The sequence below is a fragment of the Giraffa tippelskirchi genome, chromosome 12 (genome assembly GCF_054371585.1).
Source record: "Giraffa tippelskirchi isolate mGirTip1 chromosome 12, T2T-mGirTip1v1.2.pri, whole genome shotgun sequence".
In the NCBI taxonomy this organism is placed as follows: Eukaryota; Metazoa; Chordata; class Mammalia; order Artiodactyla; family Giraffidae; genus Giraffa; species Giraffa tippelskirchi.
This window is the reverse complement of record NC_137286.1, coordinates 125355357-125376925: the sequence shown is the minus strand read 5'-3', so window position 1 is coordinate 125376925 and position 21569 is coordinate 125355357. Positions and strand designations below refer to the sequence as shown.

Here is a 21569-nt window from a genome sequence, read left to right as displayed (position 1 = left end):
TCCCCCTGAAGCACTTTATTCATCTAGATTCTGGAAAAAACGCATTTCCCAATACTTATTTTTTCTATTAAGCTGACTGTTTTCAGGCTTTTTTGATGGATGCATTTTCTTTTTCCTGCTCCAAGTTGCTGAGTCCTGTAGAGCTCAGACCTGCATACTCTTCTCTTCCTTTCACTATGTCTACATCATTAACTAGGTAAGCCAGACCATGACAGTGGACTGAAATTCCACTTATAATCTGAACAATCTCTTCTTTAAAATATTCAACCCAAACTTTTTTCAGAAATGCAAAAAGTCTGAGAATGAATATCCAAATGTTTTCCTGATATTTTTACATGTTAGGTTAGCAGACATCTCAGGCATAACACATTCAAAACTGAACTCTTGAATTTTTGCCCTTAAAACCTTTCCACTCTCAGTGTTATCATCCCAGCGCTCATCATTCAGTGATTCCCGTTCCCACACATACCTGTGCCTTCCATGTTACTTACAAGGGGAAAAACCTTGGCGTTAACCTAAACTACTTATTTTTTGGCTTGCCCTCCATATCCATGCTGTAAAGAAATGATATACCCAGATTTTGAAATATTTCTTACAACTTTTGTGACTACTGTTCTGATCCAAGCCAGCCCTCAAACTTATGTGGAAGAATCCTATAAGTCCTACAAAATTGATTTGTTCTCGTGCCCTTTCTCCTTTTCAGCAATTTCTGCTCAAAGCATTATCAGTTTATATCAACATTCAAACAAAGCACCTCAGGAGGCTTTCTCAAAGAAACTGTAAAACCTTTGTTGTGACCTACATCACCTGTTATTATATCTCTGATTTTCATTTTCATTTCATAATGTTAAGGTTATATTATAGCATTACGAATCTTTGTACTTTCTGAGGATGTTCTTGACTCAGATATTTACAGTTTTATTTTCCCTGGAAAGATCCTTCCCTTTTATTTAAATAATTGTATCCTCTCTTCGGGCCTCCGAGGTGACAGAGTGGTCAAGAATATGCCTGCCAGTGAAGGAGATGCAGGAGGCACGGGTTTGATCCCTGCGTCAGGAAGATCCCCAGGAGTAGGAAATGAAAACCCACTCGAGTATTCTTGCCTGGGAGATTTCATGGACAGCGGAGTTTGGAGGACTATGAGTCCATGGGGTTACAAAGAGTCAGACACAGCTGACGACTAAACAACCACAAAAATCCTGTCTTCAAATGATACCACAAAGAAACCTTCCAAGTTGTTCTGTCTAAAATATCTCCCCTTAACATTGAAATTCTCTTAAATTACCTTACCTGGTCTTTTTCATAGCTCTTATAACTGTTTGGGCTTATATTTCATATGCATTTATTTGTTCACTGTTTATTTCCAGTATCCTGAAATAGACTGTAAAGTCCACCAAGGCATACACTTTATCTCCAGTACAGTTAAAATAGGCACATGGTCCAAGCTCAATAAATACCCCTGTTAAAATAATAGGAAACTGCCTTAACCTATAAAGAAAAATTAATTTATTATGAATTTTTGACATGTATGAGAAGTTGGATTATGGTTTCTATTAGGGTTTAGTCAAAGAAGTAGAATTACTATGCTGCTGCTGCTGTGAAGTCACTTCAGTCGTGTCCAACTCTGTGCGACCCCATAGACGGCAGCCCACCAGGCTCCACCGTCCCTGGGATTCTCCAGGCAAGAATACTGGAGTGGGTTGCCATTTCCTTCTCCAGTGCATGAAAGGGAAAAGTGAAAGTGAAGTCGCTCAGTTGTGTCCGCCTCTTAGCGACCCCATAGACGGCAGCCACCAGGCTCCGCCGTCCCTGGGATTCTCCAGGCAAGAATACTGGAGTGGGTTGCCATTTCCTTCTCCAGTGCACGAAAGGGAAAAGTGAAAGTGAAGTCACTCAGTGGTGTTCGACTCTTAGCGACCCCATGGACTGTAGCCCACCAGGCTCCTCCATCCATGGGATTTTCCAGGCAAGAGTACTGGAGTGGGGTGTGAGAAATATTGAATTAAGGAATTTATTTTTGAGATTAGAACTCTGCAGTAATGAGTTGTTCTTCTTTTTTATACATCCTCAGGACCTCTGCATAGTCTTTCTGTGTGGGCTAATTTAGACTTTCTCCCAGCATAGTGGCTTTAATGATGTATGACCTCATATTTTTCCACCTTAGGTTTCCAAAGCAAGCAAACCAGGCAGAAGGTGAATTATGTTTTGTGACAGAGCCTCAAAAACATTTACCCTCACTTCTGTTCTGTTGGTTACAAGTGAGTCATAGGCCAGTCTAGATACACATGGAAGGGACTTAGGGTCCCTATTATATGGTGGTAAAGCCACACTGTAGGTCACGTAGGTCTATGTATATTTGTTACATTCATTTATTGAAAATATGACCTTCTATCTTTCACCCTCTAACTACAACAATTCACATCCTCCCCATATGCAATACACACTCATTTCTCCCCCTCAAGTCTCTTCAAGTCTCATCCTATTAAGGAATCAGCTTGAATTCCAGAGTCATCTTCTAAATCAGGTCCAAGTGATCATGAGCTCATCTGGTACAATTCTTTCTATATTGGTCTTATTTAGAAGATCTAAAGAGACAAGTTACCCCTCCTGCCCCACCACTCTCTCTCTCTCTCTCAGTGATATGATAGGATGACAGGACAAGGTGACCACCATAGATACACTCATTTAAATAAGTAGAAAGGAAAAAGCACCCAGCAATATCCATAGCACTTATGAAATTCAGCAGATCACAAGTTGCCAGTTTCTTAATTAGGACTTAGCCCTATTTGGTAATTTCTATATACATTGGCTCTGTCATCTATACTTTTGATTGCAACTTGTATGTGATCCTTTCTTTTTTCATAAGAAAACTGACTTTGCCACTGAGTAGACTTCTCCCCATGCTCCCTGCCAATAAAAGTTTGTGGACCTGAAGGCCCCTTTTCATCTTGTACATCTTCTGTCACTATAATTCTAGCTGTAGGTAACTTCCACTAGGAAAAAAAATCTTAAAAATGTGTGGGCTTTTTTATGCATTGTAGTGGAGTACATTCAATTTGAAAAAAAGGAACAACCAGCAATCTCTCTGAGACAAATCTTTCCCTATTTTAGGCTCTGGGAGAGGCTGGTATGGAACAGTGCTTTTAAGTTTCTCCTAATCTCCATTATTTAAGTGAAAGGACCTTGAAGGCATGCCTTTAAGATCCAAAGAAGGACTTTGGTCTATTTGAAAATGTGAGTCATTGGTATAAATCTTTCTGAAATCTTAACAAAAGATTTTATAATCCTACTCTGATTTTTATTTTAATACTAAAGTTCTTACTCACTTTCGAACTCTAGCTAGCTGAAAACATTATTCTGAGCCCTTTACTTTTCCCAAAATGCCATTCCAACACAGAATAACTCGTTCTTTAATACAGGTCTTGGGCTTCCCTGGTGGCTCATATGGTAAAGAATCCACCTGCAATGCAGGATACCTGGGTTTGATCCCTGCGTTGAGAAGATCCCCTGGAGAAGGGAAGGACTACACACTCCAGTATCCTTGCCTCCAGGAACAGAGGAGCCTGTAGGGCTACAGTCCAAAAGTTCACAAGGAGTCAGACATGATTGAACTACTAAGCACATCAAGCAGGCATGTAGTACATCTCTTTCCTTATTCACTTTGTTGTAAACTTCCTCTAGGAGGTACCCTCAACATTTTGCTGAGAAGTGTCCTGCGCAAGATCATCTAGTTATTAGGTGTATTTTCTATTTTCCATCCTAGCACAAGTGATAGTTTAGTTGTATTTTCTGACACCATAATATGGGTCTTTTCTCTCAGCCTTCAAAAACAAGTTCCTCACTCTTCTTTAATACTTTACTGGCAATATTTCTAGGTCATTTAAACTTCAGTATTTATTGTGATCAAGGCCATACCTGTTTCAATTAACCATCCCCTCAAAGTTCTTTCAGCTCTGTCCTCTCAGTTCAAAAGCCAATGTCATGTTCTTTTATAAAAATACCCTTTCTTGTGATTAATTTTAGTTTTAAGTATGAGAACCAATTCCTACCAATGACCTGGAGATCTGCCAGTTGGATACACTGAAAAAGGTTTCTTTTTTTCTTTTTTTAGTTTATTAAGGGAAAATAGGAGTCATCAAATTTATTTTCCTGCTGAATCTTTTAATGAAAAAATGAAATAACTGTAACTGATACAGCCTTACTACATTTTGAAGGAAATTTGGCTTGGGTAAGCTGATGGACTTTACAGGGGACCTAAATTTCCTCTACACCCATCACAGATCTCTGATTTCATGTATAAAAGGTAGGAATGTCTAAGTGAGCACTAGAAAACCATAAATCTCCAGATTCCCTCAAAACCTTAAGACTGAAAGAACTGTTTCTTTCATCTTCTTAACCACTCTTTACCTCAAACACTGTTCAAGCCTTCAGCTTCCAACAACTGACAAACAGGCATCTCATCTCAGAGGGACCAGTTATTTGTCTTGGAGTTTCTCTGACACCAAAGAGCTGGTCACCTACAGAAAACCCTTGGGACTTGAGCTTGCACAAACTAAGACCTGTAGAGATTTAACAGCCCATGAAGAGACTTCCCTGGAGGTTCAGAGACTAAGATTCCACACTACCAATGCCACAACTAAGACTCGGCATAGTCATATAAATTAAAAAATTTAAAAAAGCTTAAGTATCCAGAGACAGAAAACCTGACATTAAAAAAAAAAAAAAGACCCATTAGGCAATTTCTGATCCATGTCAGAGGGAGTCCGGAGATAAAGGTTTCATTCAAAAATACTCTGCTCTTCTGAACTTTAGGTGGACTATCCCGATTTCATCCTACATGGCTTCTTGAAAATTCCCAGATGCACTGAGACCCAGCTGCCCATATTGATGGATCAGCTTGATAACACACTTTTGTGTTGACTATTTTCTGTCTGATATTTCCTAGTTCTCCATTCCTGGCCTCTGGACTTTCCAAAATAAACAATTTGTATGAGGACTTCAGCTCAGGCTTTGAGTTCCTAGGCAATGCCAGCAATAGATCCAGACCAAACATTAGAGACATGTTTATAGTTTAATAAATCTACTAATTAGAGGAATTTATTCCCTATTCAAAGAAAATAATAACTCCGATTTATAAATACAGAAAAGCCTGTGTCTCTTTTTAACCGTGGCTCATCCACTTGGTGCTTGATGTGTCAAATAAAAATAAGTTGCTTCTCTGGGGCCCTAGTTAACTACTACAGCACCTAGATAAACTCTCTATTTGCTCAGAAAGGCAAGTTTTGAGAGTTGCTCCTAAGAAAGACGTTCTTTGCCTCATCAATTTGCATTGTACACTGTTGCTGCAGATTAAATTGATCAAAATGCTAGTCTTTTCTTTAATATGAAGGCTGGTTTTATATTTTAAGGGAAAACTAAATAAATAGAAAATGTTTCAAAGAAGAGACACAGCAATACTTGAAGGAATGGAAAATGGAACATGAAGGCCCTATTTTTGTATCTCCAAGACAACAAGCATTGGTTAAATTTTCACAACAATGAGGATATCATTTACATGTAAAATTAGTGTAATTCACTTTTATAAAAGTTTGATTACAAGTTGGGAGATTTTAGTAGCTTTTACTGGCAAATAGACTACAATCTTCTTTTATGGTTAATAATGAAAACCCTTTGCTATCCAATTTTGATTTTTAAATATTAAACTAACAATTAAATCAAAACAGTTTTGATAAAATGATTATCCTGAAAAAAGTGCATTTCTGCAGAAAAATTAATCTAAAGAACACTTAAATTGGTGATGTCAAGATAATATGTGCTGTTAAAGTCAAATCTTCAATGTTTGCAATTTCAGAAGTGTTGTCAATATTTTTATGCTTTCTTATTAGATATAAAAAGCCACACAATATTATGAATTTTTAATAACATGTAATGAAAGATAAAACATAAATCTAATAATAGAATATTAATTTAATTTCATGATAACTTCAACTTTCTTATGGAATATTCTATTTGATTCTTTCACAAGTGAAAATGAATTATTTTCAAAATTTAAAAAATCTATTGAAATAGAAACACTTGCCAGGTAAAAGATTTCACATGATCATCAAAATATGAGAAATATTAAAAAGTGAAAATCTTCAAGGCTCAAACTATGAAGCCCAAGAATAAAGATATTTTTGTCATCTGTAGAAAGGTATTTTTTGTCACATATGTCAAATTAATGTGAGTTCCAAAAAAGCTAGAGTAAATTGAAGAATACTCCGAGCTACCAAATACGACAAAAGCTTTACAATTCTCCAGGCCCAAGATGACATTATCATTTACATAATGAAGGGCTGAGTCAATAATAAGGACCACTGTGATTTCTCAGAGAATGTGAAGAAAAACAAGGAAACTAAAGGTAGATAGGAAAGTAGAAAAGAACAGCATCCATAAAATAGATTGTGCATTGATCATGGGAATTTCAATTACTGGAAAAATGTCTTGCACAATAGCCCTGGAGTCAATAAAGTAAAATGCATAGTCTTAGGAGGAATGCTGGATGATTCTCACACACGATTTGTTATGGAACCTCAACAGAACAGTAAAAACAACTCCTGGACAGAATCTTGCTGAACAAACTCACCACCATGGAATTTCGAGAGTTTGGTGATCACTAGACTTCAAAATATTTTCAATTTCCATTGAAGTAGATGATGTTTGTTGTTTTTAATAAACTATGTAAACTACCACAGTTTTGATGCTTGTGTTCTCTTACCCAGAAGTCTTTAATTTTCTTGTTTCTTTAAAACAAAAGTCATTCTCATGCATCAGTAATCTTAAAATCATGACCGACACCTTTGAACAATTATTTGTCTAACTTAATCCCCCCCCAATTATCCTAAGCTTATATATGGTTATCTCAATTGATATATCATTTTGAAACCTCCACCCATGTCTAATTTCTGCATTTTCTGCTTTAGTGTGTATTCATAAGACAAGTTTAAAAATGTTTTTAAAGAGAAATTATTAGTTAGTATAATTTGAAACAAGACAGCATCCATTTTATTTATTGGAAATCCAAAACTAAGTACCTAATGTGCATTGTGCATGTGTGCTAAGTTGCTCAGTCATGTCTGATTCTTTATGACCCTGTGGACCGTAGTCACCAGGCTCCTCTGTCCATGGGATTCTCCAGGCAAGAATACTGGAGGGTGTTGCCATGCCACCCTCCAGGGCATCTTCCCAACCCAGGGATCAAACCCACATCTCTTATGTTTCCTGCATTGGCAGGCAGGTTCTCTGCCAATAGCGCCACCTGTTCTAATGTGCATTAGTGATATTTTAAAATGATTAGAGCTTTTGCTTAGCCACCATTTACCAACTTTTTCAGGCAAGAACTATTTAAACAACCTTCATATACCTATACAAGTATGCATTTCATTTCATTCTTAGTGAAGAAATCATTAACATTCTATTTTCCATAAATTTGCCTTACAACATCTAATGCCACATCTGGGAAATCTCAACATCACAAGCAAATATCAACAAAGCAACTACTACTACTAATGATAATAATACAAGAAGAAGAAGAAAGAGGAGGAGAAAAGTTTAAGTGTAAATTTTAAGTATTAGGCTCCTCTGGTGTAATTATATATATGTAAGAACATTTTATGATTTTTGTACAATAAACTGAAATCAAATTAACTGCACAACTGATGAATTCAATGAAAATTGCATTTCCTCTTTAACTGAATTACCTAGTCATGTTAATATAAATGACTGATCAGCAAACAGAAGAGAATAAATGGATTATGCCTTTTGCTGTTGTTCAGTTGCTAAGTCATGTCCAACTTTTTGCAACCCATGGACTGCAGCATGCCTAACACTGGTATTAAAATCTACAGATGAAATTATGCTTGAACACTGATTAATATATAACTTATATAAGAATTATATTTTGAATACTGAGATATATACATGAACATGCTCTTTTTTGAAAACTAATTTTTAATAGAAATTAATATTGTAGAATATTCATTTTGACTTATGGTGATATTTTTGCATATCCTAAACACTAGTAAAAATAATTGTAGTGAAGATTCAATACAAAAATAATTTAATACAAACAAAAATTTAGAAAGAAAACTTAAGGTGAGATTTGAGAGAGGTCAAACATTTAGTGAATTTTTTTAAAGGCAAATAGACAAGTCTACACTGGGCATTTTTGACTAAAGATCAAAGAACATTTTTATAAATGGTATTTTTCTATAAAGAAACACATCGTACATTTACCAATAAGAAGGCACTTGACTAGCATGCTGCTGCTGCTGCTAAGTCGCTTCAGTTGTGTCCGACTCTGTGCGACCCCATAGACGGCAGCCCACCAGGCGTCCCCGTCCCTGGCATTCTCCAGGCAAGAACACTGGAGTGAGTTGCCATTTCCTTCTCCAGTGCATGAAAGTGAAAAGTGGAAGTGAAGTCACTCAGTCGTGTCCGACTCTTAGCGACCCCATGGACTGCAGCCCACCAGGCTCCTCCATCCATGGGATTTTCCAGGCAAGAGTACTGGAGTGGGTTGCCATTGCCTCTTGACTAGCATATGTTCCCAATAATTAAGCTCTTAAATCTGACAGGGCATCTGTTTAGGTTCATTCAAAGAGATAACAGCTGAGGAACTGCTTGGACTAAAATCTGTTATTTTGCTAATGAAGAACCTCTCTAACTGAGGGAGCAAGAGGCAAATGAACTCACTTTCTTTTTTCACTCTATTATCTCTTTATCCTTTACTTTTCTTGTTTTCTCTTGCTCTTTTTACTTTTCCTCACTTTCAGTAATTATTATTCTATAATATCTTTTCTTTGTTTGACTAACATATTATGTAAATAAAATTTATTTAACATTGAGTATGATGGCTTCTCATTCCCTTGGAAATCAGTCTGAGAATTGACCTTTCATATCTTTCATGGAAGAAGAATTGAGAGACATACAGGAGCATGTAGAATTGCAAATCAAACAGACAGATATAAAGAAGGATCAAGAGTACATCATGCATCGTGAATGAAGATGGCAGAGGCAGATAGCTAAGAATTATGGATATGTATTAGACCTATGTAAAATATAATCTTGTTTCCACCACCTGATAGGTAACTATAGGGAAGTTACATAACCTTTTAAAGCTTTGATTATTTTATTTAAAGATGCATATAATATTAGATTATGGGACTATGTAGAGTTTTATGAGACTTCAATGATTTAGTATATGCAACAATTGTAATAATTTTTAATTGAGTACATATACATGTTAGACGGAGAAGGCAATGGCACCCCACTCCAATACTCTTGCCTGGAAAATCCCATGGATGGAGGAGCCTGGTAGGCTGCAGTCCATGGGGTCGCTAAGAGTCGGACACGACTGAGCGACTTCACTTCCACTTTTCTTTTTCCTGCATTGGAGAAGGAAATGGCAACCCACTCCAGTGTTCTTGCGTGGAGAATCCCAGGGACGGGGGAGCCTGGTGGGCTGCCGTTTATGGGGTCGCACAGAGTCGGACACGACTGAAGCGACTTAGCAGCAGCAGCAGCAGCAGCATACATGTCAGATGCTATGTTGATAAATGTTTAATAAAATTTGCTTCAAATGTTGTCCCATTAGGCATCTGAATGACAGTAAATCAAAGGACACAAATTTTAAAATGGTTGGAGTCAGAATATATATCTGCCAATAAAGGCTAGAGAGACAGCACTTAACTCATCAAAAGGTGGAAGAAATAGACAAACCAATAGAATAATCAAAGAACTGTGAGTATTTTGACACAAGATTTTGTGTATCCAATGATACACTTAGACTTCTTAATATGCTATTGATAACAGTGAGGATGATGGTTATGAATATAAGAATGCTAAAGATGATGATAATGATAATAGTGATAATAAAATGAAACCTTATTATTGCCTTGAATTGTAATATAGGTCTCAAAATTCTAAGTAAAACATAAATGAATTGATTACATAGTATATTAACATAAAATACCAGGATTTAAGAGATTTTCTTTGTATCTTAAGAAATATTATGAATAGAACTACTTGAAAATTAAGAGTTTGGCTTTGAACTTCTTACCACTAGTACCACTGGGCTTCCCAGGTGGCGCTAGTGGTGAAGAACCCACCTACCAATGCAGGAGACATAGAGAGGTGAATTTGATCCCTCAGTTGGGAAGTTCCCCTGGAGGAGGGCATGACAACCCACTTCAGAATTCTCTCCTATGGACAGAGGGGCCTGGCAGGGTACACTCTATAGGGTCTCACAGAGCTGGACATGACTGAGCAACTTAGCTTTGAACTTCTGATGTTTAAAAGGAGAAAATAATCGGTGATGGTTATGAGTGGAAGCTACAGGAAGATGGTGTGTGTACGTGTGTGTGTGTGTGTGCACGTGCGCATATGTGCCATGAGAATAAACAGAATTCTTTATTAGATACTTGTCATTCAGAAAAATGATGAAAATTTTAAGTAACAGGAATTTACTTCACTTGCCTTGATTACCAATCACCCATAATTATAGCTGATCACCACTGAATGAAGTTCAGGTTGTATATTCTCTGAAAATATGGTGCAAAGAAGAAAGTATTATTTTTCAGATGAGTCATGTCATCAGCCTAGAGTTATTAGCTCAATTTTTCAGGGTATTACTCTACCATAAAAATTGCCTAAATTTATGTTCACATTACATTGTTGTCTCATAGCTGAAATAAATGTTAACCATTTTCCATGGAGTTAATCAAACTCCATTAGAGTCACTTTCAATTTTTCAACTGTGATTTTTTTCCCTTCACTATGCCCTTCACTATGTACTTAAGGAAATGAACTTTACATTTTATATGCTCCTAAAGAAATTTGAACATATATATTTTAATAACACACCATAATTTTATCATTATTTATTAGCACACATACTCAGCTAAATTGTTATCATTTTTGGTCAGTGCCATGTAGCCAGCTTATGCTGTGCTGTGCTTGGTCGCTCAGTCATGTCCTATTCTTTGCAACCCCATGGACTGTAGCCTGCCAGGCTCCTCTGTCCATGGGGATTCTCCGGGCAAAAATACTAGACTGGGTTGCCATGCCCTCCTCCAGGGGATCTTCCCAAATCAAGGATTGAACCCAGGTCTCCCACATTACAGGCAGATTCCTTACTGTCTGAGGTACCAGGAAAGCTCAAGAATACTGGAGTGGGTAGCCTTTCCCTTCTCCAGGATATCTTCCTGACCCAGGAATCCAACTGGGGTCTCCTGTACTGCAGGCACATTCTTTACCAGCAGAGCTAGCAGGGAAGCCCAGTCAGCTTAAAGTTCATGTTTGCTGAACAACTGAATGTACATTTAAGGATTGACTCCAAGTATCTCATAATTTGGTCATACAAATTCTTGAATTAAAATATGTCAATTTTGGAGAAAAATATTGAATTAAGGTGTGAGAAGTTTCAGTTGTATGAACAATATTGCAGTCATTTATAAAGATTATTTTAACATACATTCTACAAGAACACTAGGACTCATAAATATTGTTAAAATACAGACATTCATATGTAATGATTTTAATAAAACTGGATAACTACCTTATTTAATATGAATTTGATAAGGAATTGTGATTTTTGTTTGTATCTATTCAAATTTAGATATAATTTTGGTCATGAAAAAACTGTATTTTGAGGTATTATATTATACTTTATATTAAACTTATGCCAAAAATTAATGCTGCCAGGTATAATACTATAGTTCACTATCTACCTGTAAACATTGTATAAAAGATAACCAATTATACAGAATGTAACATTTAACTTTTGAATTTAATGGCAACAGAGCTGGTTTACTCTTTATTAATTTGATTTTTATTATTAAAATCAGACCCCTAAATGTTATATTAAAGCTGTTTTTTGGTTCAAGTATTTTCATTATCCATGATTACCTCTAATTAAAGTTTCTTTGAGCTCAATATGCTTTTGAAAGATTTTGTAATAACAGCGTACATTAAATCCAAATAATCTGGCAAAGTTTTAAAAATGCTTGTTTTTGGATGACATTATTATGGCGAGAAAAATTTCTTTTCTATCTTTTACAAGTTGCTAACTCTAGAATTACTCTTGCTCAGACTGGTCACAATATAATATACCATATGTATCATTTTCCAGCCACAGCTGATCAAATTCACCTTTTCCCAGACATTCAAAAAGGTGTCAAAACTTCATGATTGATGGTAAGTCCTAATTACCCAAGATGTGAGTTTTTGCACTATTGGCTGGTAGAGTGAACTGATGGACAGATGCAGTGATGCCATGTGAGGCAGAGAGGAGCAGGCATTGTAACAGAAATAATGTGAACAGGAGCAAAACCCCTGCGCTGACAGCTTGGGGTTCACAGTTTCCATCTCTCCACACATTATAATTAATTGGAACTTACGTGGACAGGATTTCTAGATAATACTTTTGAAAGAGAAAGTTTCCAAATTTCAAAAGGTTAACTTTTGCTTGGATGGAAGAGTCTTCTCTGTTGATCAATACTTAATAAGAAACCTGGCCAAAAAAAAAAGAAACCTGGCCAAGTCAGTTACTTTTTCTTAACATTATTAAAAAGCACTCATATCACTGGGTTCAGTACAACATATGTGTCTTGTCTGTTTGAACAGATATAAAATTACTGAGAGCAACTGCTTATAAATAATAATAAATATGGACTAACTAATATTTGATACAGTCATCTGTGATTCACATGCATTTTAATACTAGGCTGTAAAAAGCAATTAAAATCTTGCTGTATGGCTTACATTAAAAAAAAGGGGGGGTAAATAAAAAGAGGCTAATGAAGGGTTTGGTGGCTTAGATGGTTAAAGAATCTTCCTGCAATGCAGGAGACCCGGGTTCGATCCCTGGGTTGGGAAGGTCCACTGGAGGAGGGAATGGATATCCACTCCAGTATTCTTGCTTGGAAAATTCCATGGACAAAGGAGTCTGGAGGACTACTGTTCATGGGGTCAAAAAGAGTTGGAAACTACTGAGCAACTAGCAGACACAGGCTAAGGAAATAGAAAAGTTTACCAGTTATTGTATTAATACATTAATGGTATTTTAACTCATTTGTTTAAAAAATGCAAGACTGATCGTTAAAAAGACTAGTATGAAGTAGTAAAAAATCTGGTTATTTAACTCAATCCACTACTCAACTGCTTAAACAAATATTAGATGATGTATTTTCCAGAAATACAGATAGACATTTTTAGACAAATATAAACTGTTTTCCACCAACAGATCCTAACTGGAATAAATGCTTAAAGACGTGACTGAATTGAGTACAAAGTGGTGATCGGGGTAAGGCTCTGATTTGATTCAATAAAGATGATTAAAAGAAAACATTGTTTCTGGATTAATATATATCTATATGAAAACAGTGACCATATGTATTAATTTTCTAGGGCTGCCATCACAAACTCTACAAACTGGGAGACTTAAAATAACAGGAATGTATTCTTTCATTAATTTTAGTGTCCAGAAGCCCAGAACAAAAGGTCTGCAGAGTTATGGGTACTCCAAAGGCTCCAGGGAAACATCTTTCTTTGCCTCTTCCTAGCTTCTGGTGGTTGCCAGCATCCTCAGCTTACAGCTGCATCACCAACTTCACCCTCAATCTTCATGAAGATGTCTCCGTGTGTGACTGTGTATCTGTCTTATAATAAAGACAACTTTCATATTGAATTCAGTACTGTTGTTCAGCCTCAGCCATGTCCAACTCTTTGTGACCCCATGGACTGCAGCATGCCAGGCTCCCCTGTCTTTCATTATCTCCTGGAGTTTGCTCAACCTCAAGTCCATTGAGTCAGTGATGCCATTCAACCATCTCATCCCCTATCACCTCTTCTCCTTTTGCCTTCGATCTTTCCCAGCATCAAGGTCTTTTCCGATGGGTTGGCTCTTCACATCAGGTGTCCAAAGTATTGGAGCCTCAACACCAGTCCTTCCAGTGAATATTCAGGGTTGATTTCCTTTAGGATTGACTGGTTTGATCTCCTTGTTGTACAAGGGACTCTTAAGAGTCTTCTCCAGCATGAATTCAGTAGGACCTCGTCTTAATTAACTGCATCTCCAAAGATCCTGTTTCCAAAGAGGCTGCACTCACAGGTAACTATTATTTTTTATTTTATTTTAAATTTAATTATTTTAGACAATATTTTCCAGATAAAGTCTCAATGCCATAAAACATGACATTATTTTGGTAAATTTACTATCTTACAATCTCTAAAAACTGATTTGTCAACAAGGAGGACTATTCCTTTACATTAACTAATCTTAACCCAAGGGTCCTGGTGTAATTGATGTGATAATTATAGGTACTGTTGGGACTTTATGCTCTGGGTGCTACCTTATGTACATAGAAGGCAAATGGTAATTACAAAAGGCTGTTTTATCAGCATAAAATAATAGCAGGGACTACTTAGACAACAAAACTCTTCCTTTCTGTCTCTCTCTCTATCTCTTTTTTTCTCTCAGAAAATCAGAGATTCTTGAAGGATGTTAGTAGTCTTCTCTAAACACTGATTTCTGGCAACACTGAATTTTCACATAGAATTTTGATATTTAATAAATAATGTTCATGTACATTGAAGACCTATATATCCTTGTCAAAGTCATTTAAAAGTAGATGATGGACAAAAAAAGAAAAAAAAAGATGGTGAACTATACAGTACAAAGCCTATAAGTGTCATAAGCAAAAACAGGATTTCAATAAAGCCTAGTATACCTCTTGAAATAAAATTCAAAAATTTAGATATGCAATCTTCTATCATCATGCTCTCTTACAAGTTTCTAGGGGAATTCATTGGAACTATTTGAAATGCCTACCATTTCCTATGAGATGCAGCAGTTTATGTTTTTCATCTTCTACATACATATATGGATACATATACACCATTTGTACATGTATATATTTAGCCACACATATCATATGAAAATTTACTTGCCCACATACACATATTTCATTAAGGTTTTTTTCATAGAGGAACACTGTGTTTTTAGCAAACTCAGAAATGGAAACATTAATACTATTAACTTGGTGCAAAAGTAACTGCGGTTTTTGCATTATTGCACTTAGCCGTTCGATAGAGGAATACTTTCTTAAATAAATGTGGTTAGGCTATACAAAGGCTAATAGAGTTTTGCCAAGAGAATGCATTGATCATAGCAAACACTCTCTTCCAACAACACAATAGAAAATATGGACATCACCAGATGGCCAACACCGACATCAGATTATATTCTTTGCAGCCAAAGATAGAGAAGCTCTATACTGTCAGCAAAAACAAGACCGGGAGCTGACTGTGGTTCAGATCATGAACTCCTTATTCACAAATTCAGACTTAAACTGAAGAAAGTAGAGAAAACCACTATACCATTCGGGTATGACCAAAATCAAATCCCTTACGATTATACAGTGGAAGTGACAAACAGATTCAAGGGATTAGATCCGATAGACACAGTGCCTGAAGAACTATGGACAGAGGTTCCTGACATTGTACAGGAGGCAGTGATCAAGACCATTCCCCAAAAAAGAAATGCAAAATGGCAAAATGGTTGTCTGAGGAGACCTTACAAATAGCTGTGAAAAGAAGAGAAGCAAAAGGCAAAGGAGAAAAGGAAAGATATACCCATTAGAATGCAGAGTTCCAAAGAATAGCAAGGAAAGATAAGAAAGCCTTCCTCAGTGATCAATGCAAAGCAATAGAGGAAAGTAATAGAATGGGAAAGACTAGAGATCTCTTCAAGAAAATTAGAAATACCAAGGGAACATATCATGCAAAGATGGGCATAATAAAGGACAGAAATGGTTTGGAGCTAACAGAAGCAGAAGATATTAAGAAGAAGTGGCAAGAATACACAGAAGAACTATACAAAAAAGATCTTCATGATCCAGATAATCATGATGGTGTGATTCCTCACCTAGAGCCAGACATCCTGGAATGAGAAGTTAAGTGGGCCTTAGGAAACATCACTACAAACAAACTTAGAGGAGGTGATAGAATTTCAGTTAAGCTATTTCAAATCCTAACAGATGATGCTTTGAAACTGCTGCACTCAATATGCCGCAAATTTGGAAAACTCAGCAGTGGCCACAGGACTGGAAAATGTCAGTTTTCACTCCAAACCCAAAGAAAGGCAATGCCAAAGAATGCTCAAAATACCATACAGTTGCACTCATCTCACACGCTAGCAGAGTAACACTCAAAATTCTCCAAGCCAGGCTTCAACAGTACATGAACCATGAATATCCAGATGTTCAAGCTGGATTTAGAAAAGGCAGAAGAACCAGATATTTAATTGCCAAAATCCACTGGATCATCAAAAAAGCAGGAGAGTTCCAGAAAAACATCTACATCAGCTTTATTAACTATGCCAAAGCCTTTGACTGTGTGAAGCACATTAAGCTGTGAAAATTCTTAGAGATGGGAATACCAGACCACCTGACCTGCCTCCTGAGAAATCTGTGTGCAGGTCAAAAAGCAATAGTTAGAACCAGACATGGAACAACAGACTGGTTCCAAATCGGGAAAGGAGTACATCAAGGTTGCATATTATCACCCTGCTTGTTTAACTTATATGCAGAGTACATCATGAGAAATGCTAGGCTGGATGAAGCACAAGCTGGAATCAAGATTGATCGGAGAAATATCAATAACCTCAGATACGCAGATGACACCACCCTTATGTCAGAAAGCGAGGAAGAACTAAAGAGCCTCTTGATGAAAGTGAAAGAGGGGAGTGAAAAAAATTGGCTTAAAACCTAACATTCAGAAAATTAAGATCATGGCATCTGGTCCCATCACTTCATGGCTAATAGATGGGGAAACAATGGAAACAGTGGCAGACTTTTATCTGGGGGGGGGGGGGTCCAAAATCACTGTAGTTGGTGACTGCAGCCATGAAATTAAAAGATGCTTGCTCCTTGGAAGAAAAGTTATGACCAACCCTAGACAGCATATTCAAAAGCAGAGACATTACTTTGCCAACAAAGGTCTGTCTAGTCAAAGCTATGTTTTTTCCCAGTGGTCATGTATGGATGTGAGAGTTGGACTATAAAGAAAGCTGAGCACTGAAGAATTGATGCTTTTCTACTGTGGTGTTGGAGAAGACTCTTGAGAGTCCCTTGGACTGCAAGGAGATCCAACCAGTCCATCTTAAAGGAAATCAGTCCTGAATATTCATCAGAAGGACTGATGCTGAATCTGAAACTCCAATACTTTGGCCACCTGATTCGAAGAACTGACTCATTTGAAAAGGCCCTGATGCTGGGAAAGATTGAACACGGGAGGAGAAGGGGACGACAGAGGATGAGATGGTTGGATGGCATCACTGACTCAATGGACATGAATTTGAGTCAACTCTGGGAGTTGATGATGGACAGGGAGGCCTGGTGTGCTGCAATCCATGGGGTCACAAAGAATCGGACACAACTGAGCAACTGAACTGAACTGATGCTATCCCTCATTTTTATGTACGTTGTTCACTCATGTTAATACATTGGGGCATATAATGTCCCTCCATGTCTCTCTTTCAGCCCTGTGTAAAACATGAGAATTGCAATATGGGGTCTGCAATCATGGCCAGCCACATGCAAGTCCCATCTGCTCAAGGGAAGGAAAATGCTTTTATTGAGGGGGAAAGGAAGTTGGGAAGGTTGTAGCAAAGTCTCCAAGGCTTTTTATTGGCTGAGTCCTTGCCAGTAAAAAACAGGAGTCTTTCTTCTTCCTGTTATATTTGACTGTCTTTACAGGGCATGAGAGTTCCCCCTTCTGGTCTCCATTCTCTCTTTAGCTGATTGGATCCCAACTCAGTGACTCAGTCATGTCTGACTCCTTGTGACCCTCTGGACCTTAGCCCACTGTCCATAATATTTTTCAGGCAAGAATGCTGGAGTAGTAGGTTGCCACTTCCTCCTTCAGGGGATCTTCCTGATTCAGGGATCGAACCCACATATCCTGTGTCTCCTGCATTGCAGGCAGATGTTTTTACTGATGAGCCATTTAACTGAGCCCCACTTTATTTAATCTGTTCATTAATTTTTTTACAAAGTATTATCCTTCTTTATTAACAAATAGATCCAATTTTCTAATATTATGTTAAGTATTTCTGTATGTATGTTTTTCCAGTATATTGGTCTGTCATTTCTTTCTTACAAGTTCTTTATCATTTTACTAATAGAGTTGATACTAGACTGAAATGAGACTGCAAAGGGCAGCCATAAAGTACCTGTTTCCATTATGAACAGTTTGAATGATGGAGAAGTTCAATACATTGAGGTAAAAATCTGTCTCAAATGAGGTAAATAGTGTTTGGACTCCTGGTTTTGCTAAAAATATATTTAGTGTTTTTTTATAATAAAATCTTAATGGAGTATGTATGTATATGTTTGTGTGTGTGTGTGTCTGTGTGAGTATTGTTTCCCAAGAAGGCTGATGTTATTCTTTTCTAGTATAATAATAATATTATGGAGCAAAATTAAATTTCAGATCTGTGCATTTGTCTGGTTCTTATGCTGGTTGTGTAATTGACATCAGTGACAACTATAAAATATAGGCTGATATTAGCCAGCTTTTCTAAACAAACTGGCATCTCAGAGACACATTTACAATCACTTACTTGATATCCATATTAAACTTATCAAAAGCAAAATTTTAAATTGAGATAAGATTTGACATTGAAGAGAAGATCATTCTTGTATATTATAGCCTTGGAATGATTACCATGTTTCAATGCTAGATATGTTTTGATTAACTTATTCTGAAAATGTTTGCTTTAAAAATCATACAATTATTTACCAGATTTAATAGATGGAGATTATTTTCCAGTTTCCATATCTGTCCTCTTTGTGTGGTAGCAAATGTTCTTTTTTTTAAACTTCAAGTAAGGTATTATGTGAATGTCTTATGCGAGGTATTACGTGAATGTAATTTTGTAATTTTACAAGTTAAAATATATGAATCCATTCTTCACAACTGATGCTAGTCATTGAAAGAAAATCAAACAGTCTCTAGCAACTGCTAAAATCAAAGGCAATGATAGATATATATCATTTTAATTATTTCAAATACATATTTTATTATGTATAGATCCAGAATGAACAAGTATTGAGTACAAATTTCATGAGTTTTATGAGTAAGAAGGTTTTAAACAATGAGTTTTTACAACTATGCTTATAATTAGAATAGAGTAACATGAAAACTCGGCAAGTCTTGGGATATGATTAAAATGTAGTAGCTGAACATTCTTCAGATATAAGGCCTTTAATTCTGATAAATAATTAGCTATTATGTGGAAGTCTTGTTGTAGAGTGGCATATGAAAGACCAACATACATATAAACGCACACATCTCCTACCTATCTTTATGGATATATATAAATTATATATATATATACACAGAGATATATATGTATGCATATAAATATAGAGAGTATACATATATATATATATAGAGAGAGAGAGAGAGATATGTGTGTGTGTGTCATTGCATTTCCAGCACAATCTAAGACTTGTTGAATTTTGTTTTTTACACAGATAGGCAGATACAAAAATTATGTGGGTTTGCAAACTTCCCTTGGAGAAGGCAATGGCACCCCACTCCAGTACTCTTGCCTGGAAAATCCCATGGATGGAGGAGCCTGGTAGGCTGCAGTCCATGGGGTCGCTAAGAGTCGGACACGACTGAGCGACTTCATTTTCACTTTTCACTTTCATGCATTGGAGAAGGAAATGGCAACCCACTCCAGTGTTCTTGCCTGGAGAATCCCAGGGACGGCGGAGCCTGCTGGGCTGCCATCTATGGGGTTGCACAGAGTCGGACACGACTGAGGTGACTTAGCATCAGACTTCCCTGGTGGCTCATGGCAACCCACTTCAGTGCTCTTGCCTGGAAAATCCCATGGACAGAGGAGCCTGGTAGGCAGCAGTCCATGGGGTTGCTAAGAGTCGGACACGACTGAGCAACTTCACTTTCACTTTTTCTTTCATGCATTGGAGAAGCAAATGGCAACCCACTCCAGGGTTCTTGCCTGGAGAACCCAGGGACGGGGGAGCCTGATGGGTTGCAGTCCATGGGGTCGCTAAGAGTCGGACACGACTGAAGCGGCTTAGCAGCAGCAGCAGCAGCAGCTGGTGGCTCAGGGGTAAAGAAGTTGCCTGCCAGTGCAGGAGACATGGGCTCGATCCCTGGTTCTTGAAGATCCCACATGCCAAGGAGAAACTAAGCCTGTGCACCGCAACTATTGAGCCTGTGACCTAGAGCCTGGGAACCAGAGCTACTGAGCCAATGAGCCATACTACTGAAGCCCACACACCGTAGAGCCCCTGCTCCACAACAGGAGAAGCTCCACAGTGGGAAGCCCACATACTGCAGCCAGAGAGTAGCCTCTGCTCCCCACAACTAGAGAGAAAGCAACGAAGACCCAACACAACCAAAATAAATAAATAAATAAATTTATAATTTAAGAAATATGTGTGTTCTCATGTGTTTATGTTTATGTATTTATGTATGTATTTCCTAGTTCATCTACTAAGCTGTGCTTAGAAGCAGTGAAACTGCAGTAGCAACAGTCACAACACATGCCATTTTCCAATGAAAAGAAATAGAGCTCTTTGAACAGTTGGTTGATTCCAGTGCTAGAGGAAGCAAAGAAGGAACAACCTGAACAGCAAAAGAAATATTTAGCATATCCTGAGGTTATGACCCATTGAAGAAAATATTCATGGACCCATACTTATATAAAGAAATAACGAATAAATAGAGCTCTGGGGAAGTGCATGGCAATCTACTAGAGTATTCTTGGTTGGAGAATCACAATGGACAGAGAATCTGGCGGGCTACCATCCATGAGGTCACATAGAGTGGGATGTGGCTGAAGCGACTTAGCATGCAGGCATGCAGAGATCAGAGACAACTTTTTCTTACAGAAAGACTTCAATTAATAAATGTAGAATGAGTGAGGAAAATCAAAAGCTACTGTTTGAAATGTCACATCAGTAATAATTGCTTTGGGTAAAATCCACTTTCTGCAAAATAACTGACCAATAATTTCCAAATATGCAATGGTGTGAAAAATAAACAATAGACTAAGGAACTGTCACAGACTGGAGGAGTCTAAGGAAATAGGGCAACTCATTGGGGAATCTTGGTGAAGGATTTATGGTACTCTCTAGCATTTTTGCAATATGCTTCCTTAAATTTTTAATTGGAGAATAATTGCTTTACAATGTTGTCTTGTTTTCTGCTGTACAACAGCACGAATCAGTCATTAATACGTGTGTGTGTGTGTGTGTGTGTGTATCCCCTTCCTCTTGAGTGTCCCATATATTATCTCAACATGAAAAGTGAAATGTGAAATGGAAATAAATACAAGAATTGTGTGCAAATGGCCTTGAAACGAATGTTTTAGTTTTTAAACAAACATTTTAAAAACTATTTTCACTAATAGAGAGGAAAATATTGTAATAGTTAATTTTTATTTTTCATAATTAAGACAACTCTTTCTCAATAGTATGTTAGGAAGAGAA

The 21569-nt window shown here is 37.2% G+C and overlaps 1 long non-coding RNA gene across 3 annotated transcripts in view; it reads right to left on the bottom strand.

Moving 5' to 3' along the window:
- LOC145529434 (uncharacterized) overlaps positions 1-21569 on the bottom strand; it is a 100249-nt gene that overhangs the window by 52365 nt on the left and 26315 nt on the right. The window contains exon 3 of one of the 3 annotated variants that reach the window (XR_014071221.1): positions 10516-10580. The exons of the other annotated variants lie outside the window; for them this stretch is intronic. This is a non-coding gene — a long non-coding RNA (uncharacterized LOC145529434). The remainder of the gene's footprint in view (positions 1-10515; positions 10581-21569) is intronic. 3 annotated transcript variants of the gene reach the window in all.